We start from the raw sequence: 22,905 nt of genomic DNA, 5'->3' as shown, positions 1-22,905 counted from the left end.
GGCTATTTTCTTTGTTGGAACCCCTGTGCTTATAGCATCCTGCTTTTCCCACTATGGTTGTAGCTTAGCAAGTAATAATAATAATAATAATAATAACAATAATGATAATCGTATAGGTATACGCGTTATTCTTTATGTATGTAAATTTTTATATAATAATATCATACACACACAACTGATTAAATATCCCTGAATTATTGAGCTGTGAAATTAGAGTTGTTTTCTTCCCTCCCTATTTCATTTACATAAAAATAAAAGATGAAAATAAAGCCTACCAATATGAGCCAAAAGGTACATTTCGGGCCTCTATCTTTTTACAATTCCGTGATTTCTGTTCTTTTTATTTGCTAAACTTTATCCTTATCGAACTAAGCGGACCAAGACGTAAAACTGAGCCCAAATCCTGTTTCGCCAGTGTAAGAGGCAGTAATAAACGAACACAAGGAAACATGAATTACATTATCTCATTCACTCCTAGTGTCTGGAAAATTTCGTTATTTTATGATAACTCGTACAGAATTAGGAACTTTGAAATTGGTTAGACATACATCTGCATAATTTTTATATAATTTTTATGCTCATTCGTAGGCACATGCAACTACTTTAAAGTATATTTACTTCAATGGAGACATATTGGTGTAGTAGGCTATTTCCACGTTAAGAAATTTTGTATTTATTAGATATAAATTTTTTGGTGTTTATTGTATGAAAAACCCAAAGTACGACATAATAATACTGTTTATATCTTTCACTTCCGTGTCGGGCTAGTTAAAAGACCTGATATGTAGCAACCAGTCTGTAAATTTGTAGTAATAGTTCAGAGGTCCACACCAGGCCATTTATCGCCTTCAACGCTATGCCTAAGGCCCGGTTTAAACTAAACTACAACCAAACAGCAATAAACCTCACACATTCCAAGGCTTCTGTTCATTTCGCTAACTTCCCTCATTGCTCTAGAAAGCCTAAAGCGTCCCTGCCAAAAATGTCTGCTTCCGGTTGACGGCCCCCCCCCCCCCCCCCTTCCTCGATGGTCAGGAAGCTCGCTTATAAATGTGATGAATGAACCCATTCATAACTTGAAAGTAACATAATGGGATTGAGGCCTTTGTAGGGGGATTATTTTGGGGGAATACGTAGCATATGGACATTTTATCAGTGCCCTGTAGGTTCAAAAGATTAAAGGCCGCACATGAATGCTTAGACGAGGGACAGTGACAGTGCCCTAGCTATGAGGACAATGCCTAGAGACTGACTATACAAAATTCCTTAGACTAGCGAATTATGTATACATGGTCAATATGAATGGTCAGTCTCTAGGGCAGTGGGTCCCAACCTTTTTTCTGTCAATTCCCCCCTGCACCCAGTTCAACCATCCAGATTTACCCCCTTCATGCCCAGCCCAGCCCTCATGCCCACTCGCCTGCCTCAGAAATGGGCATGACCAATTCTCCCCTTGAATATCATGTCTTTGAGAACTGATATGATCATATCACAATTGAATGGCTAACAACAAATTGCCGCACGTACTATGAGGACATTTTCCGCTTGTTTTAGTTAGTAGGTAGTGTAATTATTTCCCCCCTGGAAGCTTCAAATTTCCCCCAGGAGGAAATTTCCCCCAGGTTGGGAACCACTGCTCTAGGGCCTAGAGATTGACCATTAATACAGTACATATGGTCAGCCCCCAAGCACCCTTCCACCCAAGCTAGGATCTGGGAGGCACAGGCAATGAGTGCTGATGACTCAGCAGATAGACATATAATCTCCCCAAACCCGCCCATCCTTTAGCTCTCAAGGATGGTGATGTTGCACACAATACAAGAAACTATCGAGCTTCAGCGGGACTCGAACCCCAGTCCGGCAGATGGCTAGGCAAGGACGTTTCCATTAGGGATTTGAACAGTAACCTATGAATCATATGATTACTGTAGTCTATGGGTAACTTGTAAACTGTGACTTGAAGCTGGTGTATAAATTTTGCCCAATTTGGTAACATACGCGTAGATAATGGGTAACATATAAACCGTAGCGTATTGACGAATTCTAAATTGTAGCTAAGCGTATGAGCTTAAACCATAGCATGTGCGTTGCGTATGAATCTTAATCTTTGAGTGACAGATTGGAACCAAGTGGTGGTATACAGACCGTAGCATATAAGTGATACTTGAAACGTAGCTTATGGGTCGCATATAATCCATAGGCAATGGCAGACATATCGATCGTTTTCAGTGGTAAAAATAAAACGAAGCTAGTAGCCTCAGTACCGTGGTCTTTCTCTTCCTCTGTCTCAGGTTAGATTTCTCTTGTTTGAGGGTACTCTCGGGCACACTATTCTGTCTTATATATCTTCCTCTTTTTTTTTAAGTACTGTATATATGACAAATCTATTTTAATTTTATTACTGTTCCAAAAATATTTGATTTTGATTATTCATTACTTCTCTTGTAGTTTGTTTATTTCCTTGTTTCCTTACCTCACCCAGTTATTTTGACACGGAGCCCATCTGTTTATAGCATCCTGCTTTTCCAACTAGGTTTGTAGCTTAGCTGATAATAATAATAATAATAATAATAATAATAATAATAATAATAATAATAATAATAATAATAATAATAATAATAATAATAATAATAATAACAGCGTGGCAGATCTATTAATTTGGTATTTCTCGGGATGAATTGTTCCCATTTTCAGTCTGATTTATATGACCACGTAAATAGATGTAAGACAAATATAGATCAACTGAAGAAAAAAAACATTCGATGAAGGAAAATACATTAATACGGAGATGGTCATTCCTAGGCGCCAAAGTTATAAATGACTCAGGTTTAAATCACGCAAACCTTAAAAAAAAACCTCAAGTACAGTCTTACAACTATATAGACACGAGTCTTGGTATGAAAATGAAACAATATCCAATAGATTTTGTAGATTTGGGAACAAAGCTCTCAGAAGAATATTGGGAGTTAAATGGCAGGACAGGATTAGAAATGAAACTATAAGAGACTTTACTCTAGTGCCATATGTGGATGAGATCATGGTGAGGGGTAGATAGAGATGGTTTGGGCATGTTCTTCGCACTCCTCAAGAGAAATTAGTTCATCAAACTTTTAACTAGGCTTCACAAAGCACTAAAAGAGTTGGTAGACCCAGGCCTACATGGCTAAGGACTACGAAGCCTGAAGTAGATGATGAATGGAGAAGTATTGATTTAAAAGCTCAAGACTGAGACGACTGGCGAAATCTAACCGAGGCCCTTTACGTCAATAGCCGTAGTAGATGATGATGATGAACGTCTTATAAACCCGAGTAAATCCACTTTTAACTATAATTGTTCACCGTTGGGGAAATTTAACCATATACTTGATAGAAGTGGTCTGACAGCTAGACCACAAAATGGTCTGTCGTAAGCGAGGGCTTAATGTGGTTCAGATTTTGTAGCATTAAGGTAATTTCGACAGAGGTGTCGTAGTGATTCCAGAAGGATGAGTTGAGTAACACTTAATGGGAATGGAATTTGCGCTTTCATTTCTTCAGGTACTTGAAAGGTTTAAAGGCCGCTCATGAATGGCAGAGGCAAGGGACAGTGGCATTGCCCTATCAAGCAAGACAGTGCCCTAGAGACTGACCATATTGCATTATGATCAGCACTCAAGCCCCCTCTCCGCCCAAGCTAAGACCAAGGTGGGCCAGGTAATGGCTGCTGATGACTCAGCCGGTAGACATATAGGTTCCCCCGAATCCCCCATCCTTAGCTCACAAGGATGGTGAGGTTGCAGCCACCAAAGGAACTAATGAGTTTGAGCGGGAATCGAACCCCAATCTGGCAATCACCAATCAAGGACGCTATTACGAGGCCACCACAACCCTTGCTTTGTCACTTTGCCTTTTTTTAGAATGATTTATTGTTAATTTGTTCTCTTCATTTATTTATTTCCTTTCCTCACTGGGCTATTTTTTCCTATTGGGGCCCTTGGGCTTATAGCATCTTGCTTTTCCAACTAGGGTTGTAGCTTGGATAATAATAATAATAATAATAATAATAATAATAATAATAATAATAATAATATCTTCTTGTACAAGATTCCCAGAGCAGTTGTTCGTAACATGTTGTGTTTACTTAATTGCCTTATTGACTTTATAGTCAATATTTATTTTCATTCATTTACTACATGCATACAAACAAGTATATGTTTGTATTTATTGATATATTTTGCAAGTAGCATTGCCATGATATTAAAAATTTGTATTTGGCTATGTTTTTACCTGTCTCTCCACATGAGAAACTCAGTATAACAAATTCATAAGTTAGGTACTAACTATATATTTTTATACCGCAAATAAACTGTTACTTTATTTTATTGCAAGAGCAATTGATGGCATGTAATATCTTTCACCGTCTTCACGAAGACATATATCATAGCAGATGTATTGTGTAAAGGTTGTTTGGCTAAATTCTCTTAAAAAAATACACTTTAAAACCCCTTCATATTTTCATTTTTCTTTTAGAAATTATAGGCTTTAAGAAAATATTTATTGAAGATTTTGTAATATTGGTTTGGAAGTAAATTTTTTCTAATAATTCAGTCGTATATGAGAAACTTTTGTATTGTGAGACCATTCTCTCTCTCTCTCTCTCTCTCTCTCTCTCTCTCTCTCTCTCTCTCTCTCTCTCTCTCTCTCTCTCTCTCTCACCTCTTTTTTTTTTTTTACTGTGGATGGCACCTGTTCTAGTCGCGTGTTGTGGCGAGGAATACATTATTCTGCCTCGAGGAATTTTATTGAGGTTTTGTGGAGCCAATGCCACAGGCTACTAGATTAAGTTGATTCTCTGGTGGGCGTGTTCGTTTTGTAACTATTCTCTGCTCATTTCATAATGTTCTCTGAATAGTACTCTTCGAATTGGAAACGTAAAACTATCAATATGACGTTGATTCTCAATAGATTTTCAGTCTGGTATGCTTTCACACAAGCATATGTAAGCAGACTCATTTGTCTATATATATATATATATATATATATATATATATATATATATATATATATATATATATATATATATATATATATATATATATATAGATTTATATCCTTTTGTGGTTAAGTCTTCACAGCAGAAATTTTGAGAGGGTAGGTTGTATTAAAACTAGAATTACTATTTTATTATTATATAAATCGCTGTTTCCCTTTCGCTGAAAAATCAAGTCGCTGAACGATGTGACTTGGTCGGTACGGATCTCTCTCTCTCTCTCTCTCTCTCTCTCTCTCTCTCTCTCTCTCTCTCTCTCTCTCTCTCTCTCTCTCTCTCTCTGTATATAATTTATATATATGTATAGAATATATATATATATATATATATATATATATATATATATTATATATATATATATATATATATATATATATATATATATCCTTGATAATATATTAATATTTTTTTTCATTCATCGGTAAATATGTCAAGAGGGTTTGCATTTAATTGGCGACCTTCATAATGACCATAAGATAATTAAAACTTAGTTCACCCGAAAGGCTAATTATGGTTTTAATAAGTTGTTCAACAACAGCTCTTCCATTGTGCCCTCTAGTGTTGGAAGACGGCCTCTTTTTCAAGAGTGTGTTTTTATCATCATTTCATTGTTACTATCGCATTACAGATTGGTTATAGGAATTTTTAAACCCCCAATGAATAATAAATTTGAAACACACTCTTTGCTCACCTATGAAATCTGTACGAGTTATTAAGAATGACATGACAGAAGGTATGATGGATTTTGAGTGACGTTTATAGTGATCATTAAGATTAGCAATTATTATTACGTCTCCATATCTTACTTGAAGGTCATACCATATGCTATTATTTGCTAAGATGTATTATTATTATTATTATTATTATTATTATTATTATTATTATTATGTAAGCTATAACCATGGTTGGAAAAGTAGGATGCTATAAGCCCAAGCGCTCTACGGGAAAAAATAGCCCAGTGAGGAAAGGAAATAAGTAAATAAATACACTATATGAGAAGTAATGAACAATTGAAATAAAATATGTTGAGAATAGTAATTCAAATAGAGCTTTCGTATATATAGACTTGTGTTAGCATGTTCAAAAAAAAAAAAAATTGCTGCATGTGTGAATTTTTGAAGTTCTACTAATACTATAGTTGTTTGTCGCTAGTCCTCATTATTAGCAGCCATGCGAAGATTGAATTTCTTTATATTTCGATGGATACTTTGTCTGTCTTTCAGACGCGATACCTCTTCTTTCCAACTTAGTGGCCTTTAAGTATGCGAAGGTTGGGGACTGGTTTCCCTCAGTTTGCGTGAATAAATAAAAAAAAAAAAAAAAAAAAAAAAAAAAAACTCAAAGTTTGTATGGCTGCATTTTGTTAGATAGGTGTAACAGGTAGGTAGGTAGACAGACATTGGTCACAAGTAGGTTTAGTATTCTTAGGTGTTTTATGTAAAAAATGCAACACGTGTCAAAGTTTCATGGAGAGAGAGAGAGAGAGAGAGAGAGAGAGAGAGAGAGAGAGAGAGAGAGAGAGAGAGAGATTCGTTGGTAAGTAACAGTGCTGATTCTAAATTATCTTCGAAGGAAAATAATCATCATTACTGTGTTTTCTGTCAGCACCCGTGCACCTGGAAAACGATTTATTCATATGATTTGGTCCGTCTTTACGGGCAACTTGGCCCAAAAATGCTTCGAAAATTAGGTTTCTTATAGTCGGTCTTTGTCTTGACGGAAATCATAACAACAGAGGTGAAGCCAATTACTTGTGGCTTCACCTGCTAGCTTACTGACTGATACTCTTTTAAAGGAGTTCTTTTAGTTAGTAAGGTCTCATTTAACTCTTTCATCCTTTTTTGAAAAAAGGGGAACGTCTTTTAAAATCACTCAAACCAAAGGAAATCGGTATTCATTGAAAAGGTCTTGATGTAAGCTCCCCAATAAATATCAACAAGCTAGGGTTTGTGTGATCTTGAAAGAGTTTGTTACTTTTTTTTTTTAGATTGATTTTTTGTTAATTTATTCCCTTCATTTATTTATTTCCTTTTTTCCTTTCCTCACTGGGCTATTTTTCCCTGCTGAAGCCCCTGGGCTTATAGCACTTTGCTTTTCCAACTAGGGTTGTAGCTTGGACAGTAATAATAATAATAATAATAATAATAATAATAATAATAATAATAGTAATAATAATAATAATAATAATGATAATAATAATAGTAATATTAACAAGCTAGGTTTTGTGTGATTTCGAAAGTGTTTGTTAAGTAAGAAGTTTTGCTGAATTCACCACTATCAGTGAAAGGGTTAAGAGAATGTCCTTCTTTTCGGAGGTCTTTCAAATTAGAGAAGCTCATTCAATTTAGAGGAGTTCCTACTGTTTAGGAGAGTTCTCTCACTCAGGACGAGTTTCCATTTCGAAGTTTCCCTAACTAACATAGCTTTGCAAAATTTGCCTTGGTGTGAGAAGGTCGTTCCTTTGGAAGAGTTCCTTCAAATTGGAGATTTTCCTAAAGCTTGGAGAAATTGACTACGGTTCGACATATTGATTCAATAGGGAGGAGTTCATTTATCTTGGAGAAGCTCTCTCTCAAGTTTGAGATATTCAATCAGGTTGGAGGAGTTCCTTCAGGTTGGAAAAGTTCCAAAGCTGAGTTCCCACAGTTTGAAGTTCTTCCAATTTGGAGGATATCCTTTATTTGGCATAATTTTAAGCTGGAGTGATGCGAAATGGTAGGGGATCGCAGTTTGGGGATAATGACCCCTGTTGAGCTCTCAGGCAATGACGAATGAAGATAATAGGCGGAGCCATTGTATAGTATTAGAGCTGGAGGGGAAAGTAGCTGCAGGGGGTGGATGGCAGTAAGTTCTAAAGAGAGGGGGAGAGAAAAAGGAGCTCTGTTTTGATCTTGAGGGGCATGAGGAAGATTTTGGCGTGACGTATGGACAAGGAATTAATATGAAATTTCATATCTTTTAGTATGAAAAGTCAATAGACCCACTTTAAAGTTTTAATAGAGGGACTCGCTTGCTTTCAAGATGGTTAAAGGAGAGTTGGTAGGGGAACTATCTTACTGGAGGGTAATGTATATGACCCTCAGGGTAATGTTGAAGGAGGAGGCTACTAGAATAATTCATGTGCAAAATATGGCCGCATGATAAGTACCTTTGGAATTATATTTGATTCTTTTGTAGCCGCTTCATGATTATATAATCTCTTTCAGTATGTTAGATTTATAACGCTGATAAACGGATGAATTGCGTTGTTATCGTGTTCAAAAAAACAACAAGAGCAATTTAGCTAATCTGTTGATTTAAAAACAGCCGAAAGAAATGCATTCTTAATACTAGGCACAAATTAGCTCCACCGCTAAGTTTTCCAACATTGTCTTTTATTCTAATTTCCCAACTGTAATTTCCAACTCCCCCAAAAAAGCTTGACCCAGGTACACGATGTTCCTAAATACTAATAATCATTTGTTGCAAAATTCTCAGTTCGCTTATTGCTTCGTGTTAATGAGCAGTGAGCTCAGTAATGTCTACTCTTGTCAAAGAGTTATTGTTTGTACATTACACTTTTATTTCCAGTTCATGAACGACCTTTCACTAAAAGGATGGATTGTTTTTGTTTGCGTGTATCATCTTTTTTATAGGTGGAGATGAGGTTGATTGGGATTGTGAAAAGTCCTGAAATTTGTACTACTATTACTACTAGCAAAGTAATAATAAAAATGTTGATGATAATGGTAGTGATAATTATAATATTAGTGATGGTAACGATAATGATAATGATAAACTTACTACTTGAGATATATGTTGATAAAACAATACTACTGTACGACCACCAATGGAAGGTTTAATGATGATGGTAATAATATTACTAATAGTAATAATCATATTTAAACTGCAGGAGTTTCTCGTTACCGATTATGATAATCCTAATATGTGGAAATTGAGACTGAATTATAAAAAAAGATAAAAAAAAATATGATTTTCTCTTTACAACTTTTCCCTTTTATCAACGAACTTGATCTCTGACATTTTATCAAGAAAATTGCTTCTAGCGTTACTAAAGTGTTACAACTTCCCGCAAAAAAAAAAAAATTTCTTATCGCTAGAATCACTAAATATCGCTATTTACTGTCTCTGGGTTCCGTTAAGAATCTCTGACGATAGCGTGAGGCATTTACTTATCAAAACAGAAGGAAATAAACGTATCAAATTCTTCTGCAGATTCTATGTCATTCTTGACATATCCTCCAGCAAGAATGTTGTCAAATAATGATTGACAGAAAAGGTAGTTCGCTAGCCCATAATGAGATAGGTGAATAGATCGAATATACTTTATTAGTGTACGCTACCCATCATTAATGACGGATAAATATTTAGATAGGTTGCACTCGTGCACATATTCAACCCCCTTGCACCCTCCCCCATTTCTAACTACAATCCGCTGTTTCGACAATTTGAGGGGACAGTGTGGTTTCTGAGTGTTAGCTAGCCTACCTCTCGGGGTACCTCTTTTCAACACGGTGTGTATGTATGTATGTATATATATATATATATATATATATATATATATATATATATATATATATATATATATATATATATATATATATATATAATTTATATGTACAGTATATATATACATATATATATGAATATATATATATATATATATATATATATATAAATATATATGTATATATTTATATATATATATATATATATATATATATATATATATATGTATACATATATGCATATGCATATATATTACATATATATATATATATATATATATATATATATATATATATATATATATACATATGCATATATATTACATATATATATATATATATATATATATATATATATATATATATATATATATTCCATAAGCTTCACATTCATATATATATATATATATATATATATATATATATATATATATATATATATATATATATGATAAAACATAAATTATTATTCCATAAGCTTCACATTAAAAAGTGGGTTTCACCAATATCTAATTATGTTTAAAAGAAACAAACCCCTTAAAAGTTATATATATATATATATATATATATATATATATATATATATATATATATATATATATATATATATATAGTTAGTCTGACACTTTCTCTTCTTTATATAAAGCTGATTAGTAGTACATAACAAGGATCCTTTTAATTTTCTAATCCTGTTATCTTCAATAGATTTTGTTTTGCTAAAAAGGAGTATTTCTTTTTAGGGGTTAGTTTCTCTTAAACATAATTAGGTATTGGTGAAGCCCACTTTCTAATGTGAAGCTTATGGAATAATAATTTATGTTTTATCATAATTGCCAGTTACTTAAGTATATATGTAAATTTACATGTAAATGCAACTTCTTTATACGCGTTAACCCTGATGAATACAGAGAATTATTAACGAAGACTAGCATAAATCTACGCAGACACAGCAATCCCGCAAATTGGAATTTTTTTCTAAAATGATCCCAGACAGTTGCAGCAAAGCCTGATGAGCTCAGGAAGTCTTGCTTTACCGCAAATGAAGGAGAAATTAAAAGACTGTTTAGAAATTCCAGAAGCTGATTTGCCTTCCCAAAAAGAGTCTTAAGATAATCGCACTTTTTGAAGAAAACAGGAAGGGTTAAGTATGGAGATTGGCCCGGAAATAGCCAAAACTTGGACAAGCTTCTGCCAACTCGTTTTCGGATATTCAAAGCAGCGTGTGAGAAAATCAAAAGAGTTGTACGCTCCCCTCACAGCCCAGCGGGATGTCACCTCAGAGCATAATCATCTGTTATCACACAGGAGAAGGCAAAACCACACCACCAGCTCCCAGGCAATGAAGTTATCGAAAATTTGGGAATTAGCGGTTGCTTCGTCCATGAGTCAGAAGTCTGATAGAGCCATTGAAAAGGTTGTTAGGTATTGGGTAGCACTCGGACATATATTTTTTTTATTGCTTTGCGTATGGTCTTAACATACCCAGTAAAAATAATAATATATTTAGCTCAGTAAAATGACAAAACAATTTATCGGTAGAATCTAGAAAATTTTATGCATTTTTATTAGAGGTAAATATATATATATATATATATATATATATATATATATATATATATATATATATATATATATATATATATATGTATGTATATATATACACACATACATACATACATAGTTTGTGTTATTATTAATATTATTATTATTTTTATTATTGTTATTATTATTATTATTATTATTATTATTATTATTATTATTATTATTATTAGCTAAGCTACAATCGTAGTTGAAAAAGGAGGATACCATAATCCCAGGGGTTCCAACAGGGAAGAATAGCCCCGTGAGGAAAGGAAACAAGGAAATATTAAACTATATGAGAAGTAACGAATGAAGGATATAAAACTCTTCAGGATAACCAACAAGGATTTCTTTTACGTTTAAATTGTATTCCTTTTCAGTTGAAACATGAACTCTGTGAGCAAAAGCTCTAAGCTGAGTATAGTTATTCCAGGTAAAACCTGATTTGTTACCCTTCCAGAGAAGATAGGCCTCCTGCTTCTCCAAATAAGCACGTCTACAATCATCATTGAACCAGGGTTTTGACTCTCACTAAGTATCTTGATACATGAGAAGTGATACAGCATAATATTATTATTATTATTATTATTATTATTATTATTATTATTATTATTATTATTATTATTATTATTAGCTAAGCCACAACCCTAGTTGGAAAAGTGGAATGCTATAAGCCCAAGGGCCTCCAACAGGGAAAACAGCCCAGTGAACAAAGAAAATAAGGTAACAGACAGAATAGTGTGCCTGGGTACCCTACAAGTGAAAGAAATTCTTACCCAAGACAGTGGAAGACCATGGTACAGAGTCTATGGCACTACCCAAGCCAATGGTTTGATTGTATTAATTCCATTTTTGGGGGTGACGAGCGCCGGAAGATTACAACCAATGGGTTCCTATATCAGTCTTTATTAACGAGGTTACTTGACACACACCCTCTTTTGTACACAGATGTTGAACTTGGTACCCATTTGCAGTTAGTGGGCCAGGGGGAGGCTGGCTGGAAGTATGACCTACCAAACGTACCACTTACTTATTTGCCTGCATTGGGGAATAGCACTTTCAAAAGGTTCTAGATGGAGACCCCACATTCTTAAGCCACAAAAATATATATATTCATATATATATATATATATATATATATATATATATATATATATATATATATGTATATATATATATATATATATATATATATATATATATATCATGTATATATATATATATATATATATATATATATATATATATATATATATATATATATATATATATATATATCATGTATATATATATATATATATATATATATATATATATTTATATATATATATATATATATATATATATATATAAAATGAGGACATATAATGAGAATGACAGACAATAGATGGATATTAAGAATAACAGAATATGTCCCCAGACATTATAAAAGAAGCGGGAGAAGGAAGAGAAGACGACGGTTTAACAAACTAAGAAAGTTCGCTGGTGTGTACTGGCACAAAGACTTAAAGATGCACGTGGAAGAACATGTCTGAGGTTTTTGTTCTGCAGTGGACTAGTAACTGTCGATGATGATGATGATATATATATATATATATATATATATATATATATATATATATATATATATGTGTGTGTGTGTGTGTGTGTGTGTGTGTGTGTGTGTGTGTGTGTGTGTGTGTGTGTGTGAATATATATATATATATATATATATATATATATATATATATATATATATATATATATATATATATATATATATTGGGCTTAATAATCCGATTTGATTAATGCTCTCAATTTTTCAGTTCATCTTTTACGCCATTCCTAGACGGAAAAGAATCAAAGGAAATTAGTTTGATCGCTGGACTTGCACTCGCTTCACCCATCTACAACTCACAAAATATTGTGCTGATATTGTAAATGTTAATTTGTGTGAGAGGGTCATCAATTGAAATAAGGTTGCTAGTGGGTTTTGGAATGACCTAGTTTTGGAGTTTATTTGTTTTGGGAGGATTAATAATGGAAAAAAAATCCAAGATGTTTGATGCTTGGGATAATTAGGAACATTAGTTAGGTTTGGAATAATATGTTCTGTTATTTTTTAGAGTATCTGATTGGGTTTTGACCTTCTACGCGAGCTTATTGTGGTGTATTACTTATGATTCCCATTAATATAAACTCTACATTTGAGTGAAGAGATAGCCAATGACTTAGCTATGATCTAGCATCATCTCTAATTTACTGTTCTTGTGAAGTAAGGTTTATAAGGTGTGCCTTGTTCCTTCTAGTCTCAACGTGGGTGGAGGAAGATCCCAGTTACTGGTCATTCCGCCCTTTGGACATTGCACAAAATTGTAGTGTCTTTTACCTTGTCAGTGCTACACATCAGTGTTATCTAAGCCTTTGGATTTAAAAAAAAAAAATAATGAAGCTAATTAAGAAAAGAAATGTGAATGACTCATCAACATCATGAACTCTTCCTACGCCTATTGACGCAAAGGGCCCCAAGTTAGATGTCGCCAGTCGTCTCTATCTTGAGCTTTCAAGTCAATACTTCTCCTTTCATCACTACCTACTTCACGCTTCATAGTCCTCAGCCTTGTAGACCTGGGTATTCCAACTCTTTTAGTGTCTTGTGGAGCCCAGTTGAAAGTTTGGTGAACTAATATCACTTGAGGAGTGGGAAGAGCATGCCCAAACCATCTCCATAGACCCCTCACCATGATCTCATCCATTTATGGCACTCGAGTAATTTCTCTTATAGTTTCATTTCTAATTCTGTTATGCCATATAACTCCCAATATTCTTCTGAGTGCTTTGTTCTCAAATCTACAAAATCTGTTGGATATTGTTTCATTGTCATACCACTACTCATGACCATACAGTAACACCGATCTCAGTAAACTGATATATAGCCTTATTTTTATATATAATTTCAGGCGATTCGATTTCCAAATTTTACTTAAGCTATCCATTGTGTGATTTCTTTTTTTTTTCAATCCTTCATTTAACTCCAATTCTAAAGACCCTGTATTGGAGATCATAGTTCCTAAATATTTAAATAATTCCACCTCATTAATCCTTTCTCCTCCCATTGATATTTCATCTTCCATTGCATATTTCATTCTCATCATCTCCGTCTTAATTCACTTTGTCTGGAGCCCAACCTCATGTGATATTTCATGCATTCTGGTAAGCAAGCTTTGCAAGTCCTGTGGCGTTTTGCTAATAAGGAGAGCATCATCAGCATACTCCAGGCCTGCTAATTTCCTGTTACTACGGCCCAACCTCATGTGATATTTCATGCATTCTGGTAAGCAAGCTTTGCAAGTCTTGTGGCGTTTTGCTAATAAGGAGAGCATCATCAGCATACTCCAGGCCTGCTAATTTCCTGTTACTACGGCCCAACCTCATGTGATATTTCATGCATTCTGGTAAGCAAGCTTTGCAAGTCTTGTGGCGTTTTGCTAATAAGGAGAGCATCATCAGCATACTCCAGGCCTGCTAATTTCCTGTTTCTACATGGACAGAACTTTTATTTAGAATTTGTAGCCTTTCAGAACATAACGCAAATCGACTTTTGAAGGAGAAAACTTCTTGTCAAGCGTTCAGAGCTGTAGATAAAGAAACGTCATTAAAACCATCGCGTGTTTCAAAACGGAGTTAATGTTAGTTCTATGAAAGCAGTGGCTGTTTTCAGGGGAAATCGCCACGACTAGCAGAGCAAGCAGTTCGTTGCATGTAGTTCGTTGCGCTCGCGAGTTTCTTGGAAAGCAAAGAATTCAAGAAAAAAAATTCCCTCTTTCTACCCCCGTCGTGCGAGTAAAATGAAACCTTTTTCCTTTTGAATCGTGGATTATGGGATAATATCTAATAATGACTATTGAAAAGCAGTAAAGCGTGTCTATTGTTAGGTTATCTAACACGTTAGATGAATTTTCATGGTTTTCCATTTCTTACTGCCTTTATTTTAATTATTTTTATTTTTTTTTTGTGGGAAAGAAGAATTTAAGTTCAGTATTATTATTTTATATTTCGAGGAACAAAAAGAATCTAGATCACTGTCTAAATATATTTTATGATTTCTGTGAACAAAATGCCCGGTTTAGTAACGGGTAAATTTTAGTATTACTAGAGGAAGTAATACTATTGCTAACCGCCACACACATATAGTTAAGATGAGGACATGTATGATTTTTCTTAATAATCAAAGTTATTACAGACTAAATCAATAACCTATGATTTTTGTCGATTTACGATATAATCTGTACAGATTTAATATCTCCAGTAAATTGTAAACCGAAGTTGAAAGCTTGTTATTACGAAAAACGAGGTAAAATGCCTGTACATATTTTACTGACCTTCCCTTGAACTTTGGGGTTAGGCTCCTGTGGCAGTCGTTGCCGATAGTCTTTATCTTCATCTTTCATGATCTGAAAGAGAGTGAAACTAGTTCAAAAAACGGGATGATTTTGTAACGTGAAGCAGATAGATGTAACCAATTCATGCATGCTTGAAATCTACAACAATTTTAGTTTTGTTAAAGAACTAGTTTTAGATTTATGATTCGGGGATCATTTAGAATGTATTGGTGGTTTTCTAGAGTACTTGGTAAAAAAGTGTAGTTTTGAATTCTGATTCAGAGGATTGCTAAAGTTAAGGCTTCGGGATTAGTTAATTCAGAGGATTGCTAAAGTTAAGGCTTCGGGATTAGTTAATTCAGAGGATTGCTAAAGTTAAGGCTTCGGGATTAGTTAATTCAGAGGATTGTTAAAGTTAAGGCTTCGGGATTAGTTAATTCAGAGGATTGTTAAAGTTAAGGCTTCGGGATTAGTTAATTCAGAGGATTGCTAAAGTTAAGGCTTCGGGATTAGTTAATTCAGAGGATTGTTAAAGTTAAGGCTTCGGGATTAGTTAATTCAGAGGATTGCTAAAGTTAAGGCTTCGGGATTAGTTAATTCAGAGGATTGCTAAAGTTAAGGCTTCGGGATTAGTTTAAAGTGTGTGATTTCTGTGAGTAGTTTAAACTTCCTCATTCAAGTAGTTGACAATTCGTGGAGTAGTTTATGATAGACGATTCACGGATTAGTTTATGATACACGATTCAGAGAGTAGTTTATGATACATAATTCACGGATTAGATTATGATAGCCCACTAGATTCAAAGGTTAGTTTATGATACGTGATTCACGGATTAGTTTATGATACACGATTCAGATAGTAGTTTATGATACATGATTCACGGATTAGATTATGATAGCCCACTAGATTCAAAGGTTAGTTTATGACACGTGATTTCCGGATTAGTTTATGATACACGATTCAGAGAGTAGTTTATGATACATGATTCACGGATTAGATTATGATAGCCCACTCGATTCAAAGGGTAGTTCATGATACGTGATTCACGGTTTATTTGCGATACATGATTCAGTGAGTAGTTTATGATACATTATTCAGGAATTAGTTTGATACAGGATTCACGGATTAGTTTGATACAAGATTCACAGAGATGCTTAAAATACATGATTAAGGATTAGTTTAGGATGAATAATTAGGGGAATAGTTTAAAGTACTCAATTCGCAAGGTTGCTTGAAATATCTAATTCATCGAGTAGTTTGATATACCTCATTCAAGGAGTAATTTAAAATTACCAATTCAAGGATTAGTTTCAGGTAGTTTAAGATATCTCAATCTGGGAGTAATTAAATACTGCTATTTCAGGGTTTATTTTAAAATATCTTATTAAGGTAGTAGCTTAAATTACTGTTTATGGTTTATGGAGTAGTTGAAAAAAACTGATTTAGGAAGCAGTTAAAAAATCTTTGTACATGGAATGCTTTATTGCCTAGTTAAACTTTGCATTGACCTTATTTGTTCATTCAAGAGTTAACAACAAGCTAAATTATTGGATATAAAGTTTAAGATACGTATAGGATACACAGTCAAGATAATTATTTCATACATCATAATTCTGACCATCCTTTATATTCAGATCTTCCTGGACAGTTCAGTCCTGTTGGTAATACTAGGCAGGCAGTTAATTCTAATAGCCAGGCCTTCTCCATCATGAGGCTCAATACTACACAGTATTCAAGAAGATTTCTTCCAGCTGTGACCAAGTTGTGGAATGATCTTCCTAATCGGGCAGTTGAATCAGTAAAATTTCAAAAGTTCAAAGTTGCAGCAAATGTTTTTATGTTGAACAGGCTGACATAAGTCCTTTTATAGTTTATATATGACATATCTGTTTTGATGTTGTTATTGTTTGTTGAATGATTTATTGTTAATTTGTTCTTATCATTTAGTTATTTCCTTTCCTCACTGGGCTATTTTTCCCTGTTGGAGCCCTTGGCCTTATAGCATCTTGCTTTTCCAACTAGGGTTGTAGCTTGGCTTGTAATAATAACAATAATATTGCATCGGGTGCCATGTAAGGTTTGGCAGTTGAGATTTGGTAACCTTGAGTTTAGAAATAGTTTTTAAGCTTTCTATTTTGAACATGTTATATACGATATGCATTACGCACATAGTTTTTCGTTCAGTTATGAACATGTAGTAGTGTGTTATTTGTGTAATTGTTTCTACCGTACATTATACAAACGGGAGAGTGCAGTTTTCAAGTTGTTTCGGTTACTTTCTTCAATAGGGGGGGGGGGGGTGGGGATTTCAAGTAATTCAGGACATTTTTTATGCCTAAACATCTCTAAAAGGTAGGCTTATACAGGCATTAGGTTTTGTTAGTGTATGTGCACGAAAGCAGTCTGTAAGAGGGAAAAAGTCATACTATGTGACTCGATTCTTCACATTGAACTAGCTGTTCTAATTCTATTTTTTTTTTTAAGTTTTTAATACTATTTCAAACATCAATTATTTGCATCCAAAGGCGCAGGAGGAGATGATGATGATGGCTATTTTAAAAAAATCGATAGCGCAAAAATAATAACTCATCTTTTTAAAGACTCTTTCTTGACAATTACCTTAAAGCTCTGAAATCTTACGTGAGATCTAAAATAATGTTCATTCAGGTTAAACGTTCATTTTTAGATCATATTTAGTGCTGCAGATTTACTAATTGATGTCCGCAAGGATAAAAAAAAAAACTTTTCTTTAGTTATACGTGAAAAGGTTAATTGCACTTTATTTCTTTTTTTTTTTTTTTTTTTAAGGTGTATCGCGATACTGGAACTCCGTATGGAGGTGATAAATGGAATGGAAAGAAGCTTTTGGTATCTGAACGACACACTATCGTGCCCCTGGAATACCCAGGATGCCAGGAGGAGACTAGTGGCACTCACACACAATGTATGCTCCAGACATCTTTTGTGCCCGGAGACGTCTGCGTCCTTTTCACGGACCACTAAGGTAAGTTTTTAAAGTTTATTTACAATTGAGTTTCTTTTCGTACGTCAGTCATACGGTGTAAGACCCATCTATTGAAAACTTCTCGTGCATAATTATTTTATTCTACTTATTTTCTTATTCATTTTTGCCATATAATCTCTGAATGTCCACTGTTTACACTTTATTAGTACCCGGGTTTGGTAATGTTTTCTGTTTTAGATACATAAGATTTATTTCACGTGGTTAACGTTTACCCTATTTCTATGTTGATCGATTTTGTTTTCATTCCATCAATGTTACTCCACATTCTCCTAAGCTCATAAGGCATTGCTACAACTAATTTCAAAATCATAACATTTAAGAAAGAGGATTAATATTATTCCATTAATGTTATTCTACATTGTCTTAATCTCATAAGGCATTTCTACAAGTAATTTCGAAATCATAACATTTAAGAAAGAGGATCAATATTATGCCTCTTCAGACGTTTTTACACGAAATATTTCACGTATATAAAAAAGAAAAAAAAACGTAAATTTGGAATATACTGGATAGTGGTTAGTGCGTTTCCGTTCCCAACTGATAATTATATTCGCATCAAGACGGCGAGTTAAAATACTTCAAGGTTTTACGATTCAGGACTTTAAAAGTCCACTGCAGCAGACCGAAAGTGGCGGCCATAATATTTCCACTTAAGTGCTTTTAGTTGTAAGTGAATCATAAAGTGAGGTCGCCTTGACTTCCAGGCTTGAAGGAGAGAGAGAGAGAGAGAGAGAGAGAGAGAGAGAGAGAGATCCGTTTAGTTATAAGTGAATCCAATTGACTTCAAGTGACTCCCTCCTACTATCTTCCTAATATTCTCTAACTCTTTCCATTTTAGAAAGAGAGAGAGAGAGAGAGAGAGAGAGAGAGAGAGAGAGAGAGATCTGTTTAGTTATAAGTGAATCCAATTGACTTCAAGTGACTCCCTCCTACTGTCTTCCTAATATTCTCTAACTTCCATTTTAGAAGAGAGAGAGAGAGAGAGAGAGAGAGAGAGGAGAGAGAGAGAGATCGTTTAGTTATAGTGAATCCAATTGACTTCAAGTGATTCCCTCCTACTGTCTTCCTAGTATTTTCTAACTTCTGCCATTTTAGACGAGAGAGAGAGAGAGAGAGAGAGAGAGAGAGAGAGAGAGATCTGTTTAGTTATAAGTGAATCCAATTGACTTCAAGTTACTCCCTCCTACTGTGTTCCTAATATTCTCTAGCTTCTTCTTTTATAGAAGAGAGAGAGAGATGTAAATTATTGGAAAATACAATATATAACCAACAACCCTTGATTGTCTCGGGTAAATTGACAACAAAAATCCTCATTTAACGTTTTATGCATTTTTTAAACGAATAGCTGTTTTGTTGAAAATTTATTTGGCATGAGTGCGGAAGTAGAAGAATTGCCGTTGGTGAATTACAAATGGAACTCGGGTGATTTTTTTTTCATGATAACGCAAAAATGTATTATTACTTATTAAAAAATTGTAAAAAGAATTATATTTTTTTTTCTAATTAGGTTCGTCGTGTTCCAGAATCAAACGCTTCATTTGTTTTTATTTAAAGTTTTTCATGTGTTTTCAAATATAACTCTATGTTTTCTTTATATCAATTGTGATGCACCGATTGTGAAATTCTCTCTCTCTCTCTCTCTCTCTCTCTCTCTCTCTCTCTCTCTAGTATAATTTATGTATGCATGTATTCATTTTTATTTGTTCCTGATCAGCTGCTTTTTTTTTTTTTAAATCAAAGTCGAATAAATTTTATTTAGATCAACTTTGGTGTTCCAATAGTTTTATTTACTTACCAATATATCCCCCCCCCTCTCTCTCTCTCTCTCTCTCTCTCTCTCTCTCTCCTCTCTCTCGAATATAATTTATGTATGCATTATTCATTTTATTTGTTCCTAATCAGCTGCTTTTTTTTTTAAATCAAAGTCGAATAAATTTTCTTTAGATCAACTTTGGTGTTCCAATTGTATAGTTACTTACCAATATATCCCCCTCTCTCTCTCTCTCTCTCTCTCTCTCTCTCTCTCTCTCTCTCTTCAAATTACTAAACCCATTTAAAAACCGAAAACTTTAAAAATGTTTGCTGTTTTTGCTTCTTCTGTACATCTTGTGGTTCTCCATTACATGGATGGCTGTGAGATAATTGCGTAATGAAAGTAATGAAAGAGGAGTTATTACGTCTTGCTGTATTTCTGTCTGTTGTTCTACCGTTTTAGTACTTCGGAAGGTACAGACGCTCTTTGCCATGCCATACATCACTTGTCATTGTCATTATGTTCCTTCCGCTCTAGCTGTATGAAATGTAATTTTGTTGTATAAAAATTACTTTTATACAATACATTTCATTTACTGCTGTTAAGATTACTAAAAAATTTATGTTTATGATTTGTATATATACTACTGATGTTAATTTGCAGTAAACGTTTTCAGAACAATTAAGGGAATTTTTTCATATATATATATATATATATATATATATATTTGTTTATCAAGAAACCGATTTTTTATTTTCCCCATATTAATATACAAGCAGATTTAAGACCAGCTATCACAAAATGCAGTTTGAAGCTGTTTGACGAATAGCAAAGTCACTCCAATGCCGTTTCATAGTGTGACCCCCGGGTCCTGGCCCTTTGGCTTTCCTTTATTTAGATCCTAATTTTCTATTTTTCCTCATTAGCGAAAAAGAAAGAAAACGAGTGGTGTAAAAGGAAGAAAAGTCGGATTTCACGACACCTTCATTAGCTGTCTCATTTACATACTGAGATAGACACGCCAGGGGAAACTCGAAGCATATTTCCATTCAAACCTCAAAAGAGTTTCTTTCATTATGAGATTCTTGCCTTCCTCCTCCTCCTCCTCCCCCCAACCCTTCTCTTCCCTCCTCCACAATCCCCCTTCTCCTCTTCCCTCCTCCACAATCCCCCTTCTCCTCTTCCCTCCCCCACAATCCCCCTTCTCCTCTTCCCTCCCCCACAACCCCCTTCACCTCCTACCATCAGTAACCCCATTCGTCTTACTTTTTGACACGGGTAATTTGACTTCTTTTACGGTGGAAATCATCTGGGGCTCCCTCCCCCACCCATTCCATAATGTCTCTAGCACCCCTCCCCCTCCCTTTATCCTTCCCCCCCTCCTTCCCCCCTCCTTCCTCCCCTCCCCGCCTCGGCTAATGAGAGCCATTTTCGTTGTTCCATTACGGTGGTGTCATTAACTCCGGGTGCAACACGGAGACCCACCAAATGAGGTTAAGAGACAGTAATGGCGGAGCAACAAAATGGCGGCTGCTGCTTTTTTTCTGTGTATTCTGCTTTCATCTCTTGTTTATTATTTTTTCCACATTAATTTTCTCATGTTATTTGAGGCTGTTGTTTGTTTATAGATTGGATTCTTAGAATACGGAGCCTTCCGTATGCGGTGTTGGTATGTTTATGTAATTTATTAAAAAGGGATTGATTTTTGGTAGTCTGTATGGGTGAAGTTGTTACACCTTATCGCGTAATAAAAAAAGTTAAATATAAATAGTAATCCTCACGCATAAGAAATATGAAAGAATATCATAAATAGTATTAATTATAATGATGATAATGATTCTTCTTCTTCTTCTTCTTCTTCTTTTTATTATTATTATTATTATTATTATTATTATTATTATTATTATTATTATTATTATTATTATTTAAGAAATATATCAACTTATCCCTTTGTGTTATCCGAAGTATTTCTCCTGTATTCTTTAGTTTTAGTCTCAGCATTATCATATAAATAGCCTAATTTTATTATTATTATTATTATTATTCAAGAAAATATCAACTTTACTTCCCTTTGAGTTATCCAAAGTATTCCCCTTTATTTAAACTTCAGTTTCAGCCTTAACATTATCATACAAAAAAAAAAAAGGAAAAAAAAGCCAATTTGCAAGTGGTGATTTAAAATGTCCAGTTCGTGTCACTGCGAACTGCAGACTGCGTGATTGTACGGAATGAAATCTAACGTTGCTTTTGGCGAAGGCCACTGACACATAATTCCCCCTCGCATATGCAATCAGAGGTAAGTCATTAACGCTAACCAGAAGGTCTTTTTTCCGTATGGACGATCCTCCGTTTTCTGACGAATGATATGGTTTGCATTAGTTCAGTCTGTCTGCCTGACGACGACGGCGTCGCCGAACCCGAGGAGCAACGGGAAGCCTTCGCCGCCTCCGTCTGCAGATCATTATTAGTCATTCGCTGCAGAAATGATCAGCAATTTGCAACGCCGTTGTGATATGGGTAAGCATCCGTGCATCTCGAGGGGCCATTTTGCACAGTTGGTTACTTAAGGATCTTGTCAAATCTCGTGACCAGAAATCCTTCGTTTGAGAAGAGACACGCAAACTCCTACTAGTTGGAGGAGGAGAGG

General features: G+C 34.4%; 1 long non-coding RNA gene across 1 annotated transcript in view; it reads left to right on the top strand.

The window, feature by feature from the left end:
• Window positions 1-18,479, top strand: part of LOC137626076 (uncharacterized) — a 563,951-nt gene extending 545,472 nt beyond the window's left edge. The window contains exon 5 of the long non-coding RNA XR_011040977.1: window positions 18,289-18,479. This is a non-coding gene — a long non-coding RNA (uncharacterized lncRNA). The remainder of the gene's footprint in view (window positions 1-18,288) is intronic.
• Window positions 18,480-22,905: the final 4,426 nt, after the last annotated feature.

Source organism: Palaemon carinicauda, chromosome 33, assembly GCF_036898095.1.
Source record: "Palaemon carinicauda isolate YSFRI2023 chromosome 33, ASM3689809v2, whole genome shotgun sequence".
In the NCBI taxonomy this organism is placed as follows: domain Eukaryota; kingdom Metazoa; phylum Arthropoda; class Malacostraca; order Decapoda; family Palaemonidae; genus Palaemon; species Palaemon carinicauda.
Note: the sequence above shows the minus strand (reverse complement) of the source record. Positions and strands in the feature narration are given on the sequence as shown.